A 14,503-nucleotide genomic window follows, 5' to 3' on the forward strand; every position below is an offset into this window, starting at 1 on the left:
CAGTTCCTAAGGTTTCTGTTTCCTTGGCCATGGGATTAGTTTTTCCTAAAAAGGTTGAAACATTCACTCTCAGGAGTTAATTAGAACACAGTGTTCCAAAATCTACTGGTCATGAGGCATATAGAAGTATTTGAATTCTTTGTTGACATTTCCTAATATTTGGCTAGAACTAAGAAGGTATTGGCAGAGCGAAAGTATACACAAGAGATCATCTCTAATCAGCATGTCATGTAAGACCATTATTAGGCTATGCAGCTGATCATTCTAATTAAGTATGTATTGATAAGCAGAAGTCAAACTTAAAAAATAATCATGCCATCTGATTTTTATTTGTCATCACTGCTTTTATGATTTAAATTCTTGGTGTTCTTTATTGCTGCTTTCCTTAGCTGTTTTAATAATGTGATACATTTGAGTTGTAAGATCAATTACCAAAGAAGAAAACCTTCTAGCACTGCTAGTTACTATATGTACATGAGACAAGGGCATGCACAGAGCTTTGCAGATTATGAAGTCCTAAGCAGGAAGTCCCTGATTGTTTCACGATGGCTGCCACAACTGAGAGACCCAAGTAGAACTAAAGTTTCATCTCTATGCTACTGTCAGCTCTGTGCGTCAACTCCTGTGATGATGATGTCATCAGATCACCCTATTCTCTTCAGTAAACCTCTTCAGCCCCTCTTTGTCCCCCATTTCTCAAAATAAGAAAAAGGAAGTCACAACTTCTGCATCAGACTTATTTTTTGATATGAAGACAAATGCCCTGATACGTGTTTGATTTGGGGCACTTTTACAGTCCTTGAACAACTGGTTTAGACTTTCACTTCAGATTCAACCAAAATGATCTACGTTGTCATAGAACTCAGCAAACCATAAAAATAGTCTGTCTGTCTGTCTGTCTCCTTCTCTCTCTCTCTCTCTCTCTCTCTCTCTCTCTTTCTCTCTCTCTCTCTCTCTCTCTCTCTCTCTCCCTTTCTCTCTCTCTCTCTCTCTCTCTCTCTCTCTCTCTCTCTCTGTGTTTGAATTTGAATGTGTATTTTTATTTTTAACTTTTCAGTTGGATGCTTTTATGCTAATGCAAAAATACAAACTTTATTATTCCTCATTTGTTCCAGTTGGGTTACAGTCTCTGAAACTACCTGAGGCAACTGCAGAAATTGGACTATTGTTTTAGTCAATTTAATTCAAATTGTCAGGAGACCAGGTCAGTGTTGAACTGCTTGATGACCACTTAGTTCCCATAGGTTGCTAAGATGATGCCACTAAGAGTGGCTTTTCTGGGATAAAGACTCCACAGAAGGATCAATAGAATAAAAAAAAACTTGGGGGCTCCTAGAGACTGAACCACCAACCGAAGAGTGAACATGGGCTGGACCTAGGCCCCCTGCACATATGTAGCAGATATGCAATTGGTCTTTATTTGGGCCCCCAACAAATGGAGCGGGTGCTATCCCTGAATCTGTTGTCTGACTATAGATCTTGGTCCCATAACTGGGCCACCTTATCTTGCCTCAGTGGGAGAGAATGTACCTAATCCTGCAGTGACTTGAGATGCCAGGGTGGGGTGCTATCCAGGGGGTTCTTCATCTTCTCAGAAGAGAAGGGAGGAGAATGTGGGAGGAGTTGTAGACAGGGACTAGGAGTGGGGATGATACTGAGATACAAAGTTAATTAATTAATTAATTAATTTTGAAAAAAGACTGGCTCTTTTGTTAAGTGAGATGTCAAGTATTCAGAAGCACACACTTCCAATGGAATAATGAGGACTTGGCCATCACACCTCTCTCTCTGAGTTTATTTTACATAATTATGGCATAAAATCGGAGCTGTAAAAACATGCCATAAAGGCAAACCAGGTGTCTTCCAAACAAACTAAATGAGTTTTTCAAAATTCCAAGAGTAGGAAAAAGCAGGTATCAAGAGTCAAGACATTCAGTGTCTGGTATGGGCTCACTCTGCCTCAAAGATGGTGTCCTCTTTTTCCTCCCATGGCAAAGAAGACAAAGAATTCTCATTACCCCTCCTCTCACACTTGCATGTTCTCTTATCTCACTATGTAGCCCAAGATGGCCCTAAACTCCTAATATATTTTCCTGCTTTAGGTTCTTAAATTTTCAGATTTAAGGTGTGAGTCACCATGCCCAGCCCTCAAGCTCTTTTTATAAGAGGAATAATTCCTTTAATGAAGTAGAGCTCGTAACACTTAATTGTGTTCCAAGACCTGCCTTCTAAAACCATTATACTGGAGCGTAAGTTTGAACTTTTAAGTTTGGTGGTAAAGAGGACACAAACCTTCAAATTCTAGCAACACATTATGAAGGAAAATGAAAGAAAAGTATGGGAAAAAATCCAAATGGCTTCTCTACAACTCTCCTGGTGAGCTCTTTCTCTGGTTCTCATAATTATACTTAAGTTAACTTACTGAACCTCCTCTTCATCCAGTCTTCTTTTCATTATTTTGTTTCTTTTCACTGACTTCTTAATTTCCTAAGGACGTTTTGAAAATTACTATAATTTCACATAGACAGACACACACACACACACACACACACACACACACACACACACACACATCTTTTCTTCCCTTTTGGAATCTCCTAGCACTCTTCCACTTACCTGTTTTCTTCAGAAAACACATTCTAAGGAGTAATTCCAAATACTTAACAGAGAGTAACTCACATGCCTTCGTGTTACTATCCCCCACCTATGTGCCTCCACCTAAATTCAGTAACTTTCCTATAGCTCCTTTCTGACTCTTCTGGTCCCTCTTATGCCTCTTATGGTAATGTTAAACATCCATGAGCCCAAATTCTCAAAATCAATTTCTCCAACTCTAATACTTGCTATCTTGTGTGAAACAGATTTATAACTATGGCTCCAACACTAGTCACTAATTAGAAAATGTTTTAGGCATTTGATATCTTCCTCTGACTTTGATGCCAATGTCATATTGACCTCTAAATCCAGAAACTGTAAGGAACAGATCTCTTTTCTTGACAGAGGTCACCATGGTTCAGACCTGACTGTCCTACTATTTTCCTGTCTTTAACATGCAAATAAAGGCTATAACCCTAAGGTCTCAATCCTGGTACAGTAGGTTAAATCTTACCAGTGTCCTACTCAAAATTCTTTGGTTTCTTCTTCCTGTTCTTCTTACTCTCTTCCACCTTTCACTCTCCTCCTCCTTCTCCTCCTCCTTTTCCTCTCCCTCCTCCTTCTCTCCTCCTCCTTCTTCTTTTTTGTTGTCTTTGTTATTGTTCTTCTGTTTCTTCTTCTTCTCCTCCTTCTACTCATCCTCACCTTCTCCTCTTTTTTGTTGTTGTTATTGTTCTTTCTGTTTCTTCTCTTCTTTCTCTTTGTCTTCTTCCTTCTCCTCTTCCTCTTTTCTTTCTCCTCCTCCTCCCCATTCTCCCCTCTTTCTCCTCCCCTTACTCTTCTACTCCAGGTACTCTTCAATATATTCCCATCTGTATCCCCTTCGTGCAAAGGCATTCACTCTTGGTGATTTGATGAGGTAGACTAGGAAAGACCAGAATCTTCCTACATCTAGTGAACACAAGACACATTCATAATCTCATCACTCTGAAGGACTGATTACAAATAGCTGGTGCCATGGACTCCAAGGGACATAAACAGACATGAAAGTTGTGAGATGCAACAACCTATAAAGGTTTCCCCACCACAGTCCCCTTATCCTCTGATGTACAGCTTCTGTTAATGAAATGCACTGGCCTTGACAAGAGCCCATTAAGTCCTCATGGAGAAAGTATGGACCTAGGTCTGCCATTGCCAAGCTTTAAAAGAAAAAAATCTGAACTGCCTGAAGGATGCAGAAAAGATTCCTTTGGAGAGGGAAAGGACCAATGAGAGGAAAGAAGTTAAATTAAAAAATGTCAGAGAAAGTATAGAAGGGAAAGAGAGGAGAGAATTTAAGACTATTTTTCTAAATCTCTGAGATCTTTGATCACATTTGCTCCCCTTCTCTCCCAACTCCTCCCATATTCACCCTCTCCACCCTTACCTCCACACCCACCCAAGTTCTCTTAACATTTTTTCCTTCACTGAGACCAGTTACTGTTTCCCAACACCTCTTGGGAGTAAGGCCTGACCTGGAATCAACCTACCAGTAAAACTCCTTTTTAAAAGTAATATAATAGTGGCAGAGTGTCAGGAAAGGCAACTTGAGGATTAAGGATATAAAGGGTGGTGTTCTAAAGGATTTAGGGGATTTTGTCTGTCAGACTTCTTAAGTGGTGCATGATGGGAGTGATTCAGTTGACTCAACTAGAAAGACTTTCCTGTAAGTGAATTATCCTTGAAAACTGTAAAGGGCTCAGTGTCACATGCAGACCAAGGAAGGATATGAGATGACAATAGTCCTGCAGTATCTTCTTGCGGAGGATTTGTTTGATTCCCAGCACCCATGTTAGATGGCCAGTAATACCAAATCAAGGAAAATCTAATTCTTCCTTCTGTGGAAACCTGTACACATGAGCACACACACACTGTATACACATGTAGGCACACCACACACACACACACACACACACACACACACACACACACACACACACACACACAGAGCCAGTAAAAATTAAATTATATTAAAAACTGGTCCTGAAGGAATTATAAGTCCTACATATATGCGAAAGATAAAGTGAAGGATAATGTGATTCCCAAACAATTATTTGAGAGATTTCTCAGTAGATGAATTCTAAGACCTAAAATGCTCCAGATGAAAATCATTGGTTATATTACTATTATTTTATTGTTAACACTTGTATTTTAATGATAAAACAAAACTGCCTTCCTGAAGGGTCAGTCTATACAAGGTACAACCGGGTTCCCAGTGCTCCTTATATCGCATCAAAATCCTACATGACTAACATAAATAGAAAGTTCATTACAAAATTACATGTTTTAAATTGATTGCACTGAAATGGGTGTGGGATTATAGATGTGCTGAAAACTTATAAGCAGGGAACTCTTCCAGCCACATGGATTCCAAATGTCATACCTTTAAACATCCTTTCCAAACTACTGTAGATTAGCTCTGTTTTCTTATTATGGTGAATATAGTTGACAATAGTTATAAAGTCCAAGTCTCCACGACCCTTTTGTTTCCAATAGCTATTTTATTGGGGTTTTGTCTATGCCATTTCAGTCAAATTTTATAAACGGGAGACACGTAAGTGAATTGATTGGAATGAAGTCTACTCCTAGGCTTCTATACTCAATCAATTAAAGTGGAGTCAATTACATACAGGACCAATGTGGATGGTGACATTTTGGGGGGCAGAAGAACAACTAAGAAAGCAGCAATCTACACATAATCTAGGTATAAATGCTGGTATCTTTCACTTCTCTCGGCTGTATTAACTGAATCATGTGGTAGTGGTTTGTGGATATGCACTGAGATATTTCCAGAAGATAACAGTTTGACTACTTTCAGTGTGGTAATATAAGAGAGAGAGAAACTGGAGAGAGAGAGAGTCTTCAGCTTTATGTAAATGGTCTGTTTCACTTAAAGCAGTAACTTTGGGAAACTCATGGATCTTATAAGAGAATCTCAAATCTATGACAATTTTCACATAAGAATTTGTGTCACTGACATCATTCCTTGTAGTGCAAAGCATATATCATCTTTTCCATAATATCATGCATCACTAAAAGGTGGTGTGTGATTCAAAATTTTTATATTCTAACCTCAGTTTGTTCACTTCTACAATGGAGGTGAGGAAATCAAGTTTTACTTCAAACTCACCAAGGAATAATTATTTTACTTAAAGATTCATGTTGTGATTTTTTCTATAGTTGCCTGCAATACTAGTCCACTAACTAATCTGTCCTGACAATTTGAATCTTCTTCCACCACACTTCACTGAATTAACCTCTGAAAGTCAAACAGTGGCTTTAGAATCTAAGTGACAGAAACAGAGCAGCAGTTATAATCGAAATGCAAAACCTGGAACTCTAAGTTTCACTTAGCAATTTAAGAAAATTATATCAATTCTGGAATGATCGCAAATAACCCCAAGAACATTCTTTTTTGCTTAAAGTTCTTTGTTTTTAAAAGTCCCTGTCTCTATAAGTAACAAGGAAGATTCTGATCACTCATTTGAGATCTCTGCTTAAAAGCCCCACTCTTTACCTTGGAAGAAATGAATCTCATGAAGTTAAGTAAACAAATTGCAGATGGCAGATGATATTCATTCAGAAAACATCCACATTAGTCAGCAAAATGACAAAGCCCAAGCACACACAAAGAAGCCAAGAACTGAGCTGCTACATCAAATCCTCAATGGAATCCAATATCCTCACCTATGAGATGTCTAGAAATAACTAGCAGTCATGCCCCCAAATGCAATTACCAAAAGGAAAGAATAAAAGATTCGCTCTCTTTTGTAAGGGATGAAATCATGAAAAGGGTATCTCACCTTAAGCCAAGTACACTTGAAATATAGTTTATCCTGCTTTGATGCCCTGTAATGATCTAATTCTCTCCATTATGTATGTGCTGAGGGCAAGAGAACCTTTCCATTTGCTTTGAGAAAGCATCACATCCCTTTCTCCTAGGCAACTCTCCCACATTTTTGTATTAGCACTAAGAGTGATTTCAAATCAATAGGACTAATATTGCTTTGTTCTGAACAATGAGCTTTTCAGTGTTCTTCTATCCTATAACATATTAAAGAACTATTCAAATAATGAAAATGACCTTTGTGAAAGAGAAATATTAATTGAGCAATAGCAAAATCTTGGAGCACTGTGAACACATGCAAATATCCACAAAAGTATATACTTCATAAGGTATCTTTGCAAATGTGAATAAATGGAAATATTGGCCCTAGAATGTTGCTAAGGAATAGGGAACTGGGCCTTCATTACAGGCAGATTTCCACTCCCTAAATCACTTCTTACAAATAACCTTCAGCAAATTGACTTCTCTGATGAACATTGACATGGTTAAATGACTCTCTTCCCCACTGGTTCTCTAATAGGCAGGGTATTAAAAGACATGGAGACTATTCTTGAAGTCAACTGGGGAATTTCCACAGTGATAAAATGACACCATAAACTTGGGGGGAAAATTAGTTCTATTGCCTCTAACTCTCACATAAAGTCATTTAAGGTCATCACAAGCCAATGGGCACACATTCAGAAGACTTCTGCCTTCTTTTGCAAACAAATACACACAAAATAGAAGAAATAATGGATTAGGCAAAAATAACTTAGGTAGATTGCAGAAAAGATGGTATCCAGCGCATAGGATATGTTTGGCAGATGAGACAACTAAAAGGGATTAATAATATAAAACTTACTCATACCCGAGATACCTATCATTATAGACGGAGGTGAGGTGAGATGCAGACAACAGATACATAGATAGCCTCATTTTTCTTTCTCCAATTCATGGCATTGAGAAGATCCTGTCACTGTTCCAGACCTTGAACTTTCCTTCACAAAAAATGTTGTACACATGACTGCCAAGTTTTCTCCCTCTGGTAAAAAGGGAATGAACCCTGGGGAATGGTTGTTACTAAGGGGAATAGGGAAAATAAGCCCCAACCGAGTACTTACTGGTAGGTTTCATTGAGGAGACAATCAATAACTCACGAGTTTTATAAATATAAAATACTACTACAGAAAGATGACATCTTATAAGCAAGTACTTTTTTCTATGATATATTTATTCACTATGTGTATGGAATTAATAATTCAGTTGTGGCTACATACAGAATTCTATTCCTTTAATCAACAGCAGACCTCTATAGACTCGAAATCTGTATTTCGACACTCTGCCTGGCAGATCTCAGAAGGTCAAGGTTTTGTGTTGCCCTAGCAACAGCAGAGAGTATCACTACTACCTGAAGCTGCCTCGGGGGGAAAGGGGTGTCTATGGCACTGTAACTGGTTATTATGTTATTCCTATTGCTGGGGAAATACACAATCCTGCATCAAGGCAGATGGGTAACCATGAAGTCATTCTCCATCCATCTTGCCTCTAACAGTCTACCAACAAAGAACATCATTGCTAGATTTACATAAATTCTTTAAACAATTGGGATCTCAAATAGTGGTTAGTAGCAGGTTTCCTTTTCAAAAATCTCTTAAAGGATTCACCTTTACCTCTTGAAATGTGAAGCGTATGTATTTAAAAATATATTATTATATCATATAAAGTAGAATTGTCACCCATACCAAAATGTGCCTAAGTAAGTCTTTTAATTCATCCCCAGAGAATCTACCCCATAATCAAGCCGACAGATCTTTTAGGCTGGTCTCTGTTGTATCTGAAAGAGGAAAAAAAAAAGAAAATGTCTTAAGAAAATATTGGAACTTTAAAAGTAGATTCATAAAAACATAGAATTCCTGTTCTCTATTTGAGTCATCCCTGACTGGTTCTCTTTTAAAATGCATCCTCTGTCTTTCTTATAACCAAGGGTTTTAAAATTCAAATGTTCATGAACACCAGCTTTATTAAAATTAGGGCTTGGGGAAATGGCTTGGAAAGGGAGAGGAGAGTATTACCCAACCATTTAAAAGATGCTAATTAATGAAGTTCTAAAGCCCAGAGAGGACATTTGATACAGCAAGGGTTTCTCTACCAAAGAGCAATGGAACTCATCTAAGGAACAAAAAGAGAACCCAGAATAAAATAAAATTGAAGTAGATTAACCCAAATTTCCCCCCAGGTGCTGGAATGGACCTCGGGAGTTTGGTTATAATACCAAAACTTGTGTTTATCGGCTTGTGAACTGAACACATTAAACTTTTCTGGTCCCAACTTCATGCTAGCCTTTATGGCCTATAAAGGAACCACCTGGACTGTGCAAGGAAAAGATTTTGCCCACTGGGTTTAAAGGCCCTGTGTATTCTCCTTAGCAATCATATATTAAGCCCTGATCAAAACAGGGAATAAGAAGAAAAAACCCAGACAGATGGCTCCAGTCTGCCTTCTGTAGAAAAACTCTGCCTATGTTAAATATGGAGAGGAGAAAAGGAGAGTCTATTGTCCCTTCTTTCCCCACCTTTCTTGGCCCATATGCCCACTGCAGTTTAAGATTTAGAGCTAGTGACAATATCCCCCTGCTGTGTGTTAAGCATCAGTGGAACCATTCAAAGAACATGTGGTTAATCTTCTAGCAATTCTGCCACTGCTTCTCCCTGATTAGAATATGTGTTATTTTTGATTTTATCATTTTATGACTGCACATTGTTGGAACTTTGTCTAATATTCTATACAATCTCTCTCTCTCTTTCTCTCTCTGTGTGTGTCTCTCTGTCTGTCTGTCTGTCTGTCTGTCTGTCTTCATCTCCCTCTCCCTCTTTCCCACCTCTATCTCAATATTGCTGTGGGATAAAATTGAAAGTCTCAACCAAATAAATGAAATAGATGCCTTGGCATAATTTTGTAACAGAAAGTCATTTTCTGGAACCTAATAACGATTTCCAAATACTGAGATAGCAATCAGATGATCCATTTGTCATCTAATAAAAGTGCTCTGGTAGAAGAAGGCTTAGTGTTTGAATACCATAGTCCAGTGAGGAAGAGATGGAAAGATACATTAGTTTGAAGGTCAATGTCAGGACTGTGAAAATAGGGTTTGCAGAGCAGGTGTGATAAGTCTTGTTGCTCTGTAAATATCCAGACACTCTCCCTCTCTTACTGTGCCTGCTCAGATCTTAGATTTTACAGCTTTGAAGGTCCAGGGATAGCATGAATAGAATTGTTTTTTATGCCCTTGCATGTGGCACTCTACCTTCTAGGATATCCTTTCTTTTCTAACTCATTTGTCCTTTGGTGATAGAATAATGTTTTTGAAAAAAGGTATCCTTGTGTCATTAACTTGCTAAGTGCTTTATATAGCTCATCTATGGCATCCATGTTCATCCCAATCATTTGAAATATATAAAATATTTCCCTGATTTTCAGATAAAGGGTCTGGGTCTTGGAGAAGTCAACCTATTGGCACAATATGTACATATAGGTTAGAAACAGTAGTGAACATATTTTTCCACTCAAAGCTAATGTTCCTGCTCACCACAGCAGTTCAAAGATTACTTTAGTTAGAAAAACACTTCTGCCTCACCAGAAAAAGTGGATCTTTTCCCACTCCAACTTCTGGATAAGTCAGGAAAGCTTCTCACAGAGCCTGTATCATGAAGTATTGCAATTAGTTGAAATATTTTTAAGTATTTCCTCTCTGAGTATCTTACACATGGAAACAGTGACTAAAGGAAGGTTTTATGCACTTGGCACTGAAATTATCTGATATCTAGCATTTTCTTATAAGAAAATAGGATTGAATAAACATGACAAAGCAAAACAACAAAGCCCTGAAGTGTTTGGACACAGAGCCCTAGACCCTCCATTTTCATTGATGGGATGATGATATGTCTCTTTCCCTTCACTGAGTAGTAAAAACCAGCTAGCAACAGTTGGAGTCAGAAATAATCCAGGGGAGCTGTCACCCATACCTAACTTAACTCTGCACTATGCCATCATTGCCTAAGGGGATGAGGCAGGCTGAGTTGACACTTGTATTCCAAAGGAGAAGCTGTATCTGAAAGACAATGCAATCTTAAAATTTCTACCTCAAAGATGCAGCCTATAGAAGGTTAAGTGTCATTGTACTATGCTGTTGCCTTCTCGAGGCTAAGAAAATGTCTTAACTCAGCATGGCTTAAATTGAACTGTCTTCCCTTTTCCATCTTCAGTACCTAGTCCTCAGCTCACAGAACCATTCATAAGTCTATTGAGTCTTTAGAATGTGGATAGTGACGAGCTGACATAGTTCAGTAGTTCTTTGCTTCCTGGCCTGCAGTGTGAACAGATAGTGTAGACCTCCCAATCAGGAACTGAGCCACAACCCTATGGATTCCTGCCATGGGGACAGAGCTCTCTGAAGGAATGAGTTATGGTAAATATATTTTCCCATGAGTTGCTTCTCTCAAGAAATCTGTTCACAGCACCAAAAAGCAGCTAATATATCTTTCTTTCTACTTCAGACAGTAATCTGGAGGTGAGAGATGGTCACTGAGTGGGTGGTATCGGTGTGGGTAGGGAGCAAAACAGTCAACACATTCATACATTGCATGGTGCAATTTGTGACTGTCTTCCCTTGAGCAGTGGGAATATGCAACAATTCACACTGTTAAGGATAGTGCAGGGCAGCCTCTGTGCTGATGAAAGGGCCATTAACATAGTTATCTCCAAGGTCAGTTGCAGAGAATTTCTTAAATCCTAGTCTGAGGTTTCCATCCTACCTTTGGTATTTAAGATCTTGGATGAAAGACACATTCACAGCCTTTATATTTACAACACACCTTACAACACAAGAGCTGGGCAGCTGCTACCCTTCATGCTGTTAGAGTCAATTTTCCTATTGATAACCTTGAGTTATTACTTTCTACTTACTATATTTCACCTAGGCTGCTCTTAACTCCAATCAGTTAGCCCTCAAGGCCATATTTTTATGGCTCACCTAACCCATGGTGGCTTCTCCTTCCTCTTCTTCTGCATCTTCTTCCCCTTGTGGGAAAGAAGCACAGGAAATGTAAACCCCATCTATGTCTCTTCTGCCTGGCTATTGGCTATTAGCATCTTTACTTACTAACCAGATATAACTTGGGTGCAGGGCTGAAAGGGCTATGTGGAGACTCCATGTCATAGGGGATGCACTTAGTATTACAATAGACAGTAAAAGAAAAAAAACTCAAAAAAGACATGTGCTATATCAGTGTCTCATGATTGCATAAGCAACAGCACAATGAAAATAAACAAAAGGAAGGATAATATGATATCTGAGTTGATGTGAAGAGGCTTGGAAAAAATTCTAAGTAGACACAGGACCCCCAGATTGTTAAGTGATCCTCACTCACTTCTTATACCCTGAAATTCTTGTGCATGCATAGGCAGCGCTGTAGAGGTTGGAATGTCGTATCTGGAAGTCCCTATTGCAGCATACAAAGATGATCTAACAGTTTGCAGATAGTTAAAAGATGGGAAGGTACCTAGAGAGTGAAGAAAAAGGTTGCATATCTCTTATTGGAAACACGAGATTCTGTGGCCCTTTGTGAAAAGATGAGTCTGTTTTTCTCAAGAATCGAACCAAAGCCAGTTCTCAACAGCAGCTTTCTGCAAAGGATAGACAAAATTACTGCAAAGTGTTGGAGCCCAGAAGGTAAGTAAAAGTAATACAGTCTAATTCTCATATTACATGAGGCCCAGAGAGAACGTGAATGCAACACTTTTCTAAAAGGACCTGCACTAAACTCACCCCTCCAATCAGCTAATGATAAAGAAACTAAATCAAACAAATTCAGTATTGGAAAGCATCTCCAGAGCTGAATAATAAACAGACATCTAGAGACTATGGCTTTAACTCCAATATCATTTCAAGTATCACACTTAGTTGTACATGATGGGCAAATGTGGTGTGGTAGCATTTTGGATGTTCAGGGGTCTTTGCCAGGCTGTGGACAGTGTTATCTTATCTGTGCATAATTCCACTGAGTCTGGAACAATCTGGAACAGAAAGCAAGAGAAGGCAGCATCCAGAAGGAGACAAACCTCAGAGAAGTAAAGCAAACCAGGATTATACATGATAAATGACACCATAGGATGAACATGTCTCAAAATAATTCCAGATTGAAATTTCTAGGCTAAAATGTTTGTGTGGGTAGTAACTTAAGAATCGTTAAGGAAATTATGGGCTTTTCTGATCTCTAGTTTAATTACAATGTAAGGTAGGTATACAACTATGAAGACACTATCAGTTGACACAAGTTGGAAACAAAGAAAATAATGGAAACTGTAAAATAGCATAAAATATTAAGTCATATGAAGAAAAGGAAACAAAGATAAAAATAAAAGGAGCAACAGAGGAAGATTTGACCTTTGTCTGAGAATGTGTGACATGGTCAGTATTTCTTAAGATATTAGAGAAGTGTGAATTTCAGAAACCTACATTTCCTAAAGTGGGTGATGGATATAATTATACAGATTCCATTAGGTGTTTGCATAATATGTACAATATCATATAACAACACTGTAATTATCCTGTTGGGCAATGTCAATGTCAATTGAAATGTTACTGTCACCTTTGGTGTTTTAAGCTGTCATGTCCCATACTCACAAAAATGATTCAAGAGATATAATGATAGAGACTCCACACTAATACATGTGATAAAGTCAACTAGATGCCCTTAACATTTTATAATAGGGAAATATGGATGGGTGAATGGATTGATGCATGGAAAATAAATCATGGATAGAAACAAGGATTAAACAGATAGGTAGCTAGCAGAGAGAGAGAGAGAGAGAGAGAGAGAGAGAGAATAGACTGATAGTCAAATAATTTATGATTCTATTTCTTTAAGTAATTTTAATAAAAGGACTTCCTCAATTTAGTTTCTCAATATATGTGTATATTTACAGAATGAGTGATTCTGCATGTCCAGGTATATGGATACAAGTCCCCAAGAACATGTATGGAGGTCAGAGAACAACTTTAGGGTACCATCTTCATATATTCACCTTGTTTGTGACAGGATCTCTCTTCACCAACAAACTAGCTGGCTTGGGAGCTTCCGGTGTTCTTCTCTCTCTGTCTTCCATTTACTAAAGACACTCTCAGATTGGAAATGCTGTAAGCACTGTCCAGTTCTCATGTTGGTTCTTGGGATTCAAAGTTAGCTCATCAAAATTGCATGCCATACACTTTTACCCGCTGAATCATCTCTGAAGCCCAAATTCACATTGACATAAAATATCCTCTTTAGGTAGCCTTTCTTTTGCCATCATCATGAATTTGGGAAGTAGGTGATATTGTCTACTAATCAAATTCAAGCCATAGATGGCGGGTGAAAGTAGGTACTTTCAGAAAGGAGGTGGCTTCTCAGAGGTTTTTAAAATTATGAAAATTCTGTCTGCTAAAGAACAACTTGAGGATTGGGTTTGTATTTATGTTTGTTTAAATAGCTTATACAAACTTACTCATTCTAGTTGCTAAGTTGAGATTTGTGCACAAGACTGTTATATCTTAAAGTTTACCTTCTACTAAAAATGTTTTCTTGTAATATTTCTAAAATTGGGAAGAAATGTAGACTTTATAAATTCATTAAGAAATTATTAACTGTCCATACTATTGAACATGAACTCTAGGTTTCAAAGAAAGAAGAAATAAAAATAACATTAAAGAAGATTATTTCTTCTTCTGTTTGTCACCAAAGCCCCCAAATCCATTCATAATTAGCAAAATTATTAATTGTGTTCATCTTCTATCTTAAAATACCTCCATTTTTATCTTAGTTTACGAACAACTAGAAATTGTAGGTTTAATTTTCTTAAATGTGTTTAGATGTGTGGAAGCATGAGACTTATTCATCTACTTTTTACTTGAATGTGATGCTGGAGAGATGACTCAATGGATGAAATGTTTGACATTCAAGCATAGGTACCTGCACTCCTATCTCAGTAATTATATAACTCTATGGG

This window comes from Rattus norvegicus, chromosome 1 (genome assembly GCF_036323735.1).
Source record: "Rattus norvegicus strain BN/NHsdMcwi chromosome 1, GRCr8, whole genome shotgun sequence".
Classification (NCBI taxonomy): Eukaryota; Metazoa; Chordata; class Mammalia; order Rodentia; family Muridae; genus Rattus; species Rattus norvegicus.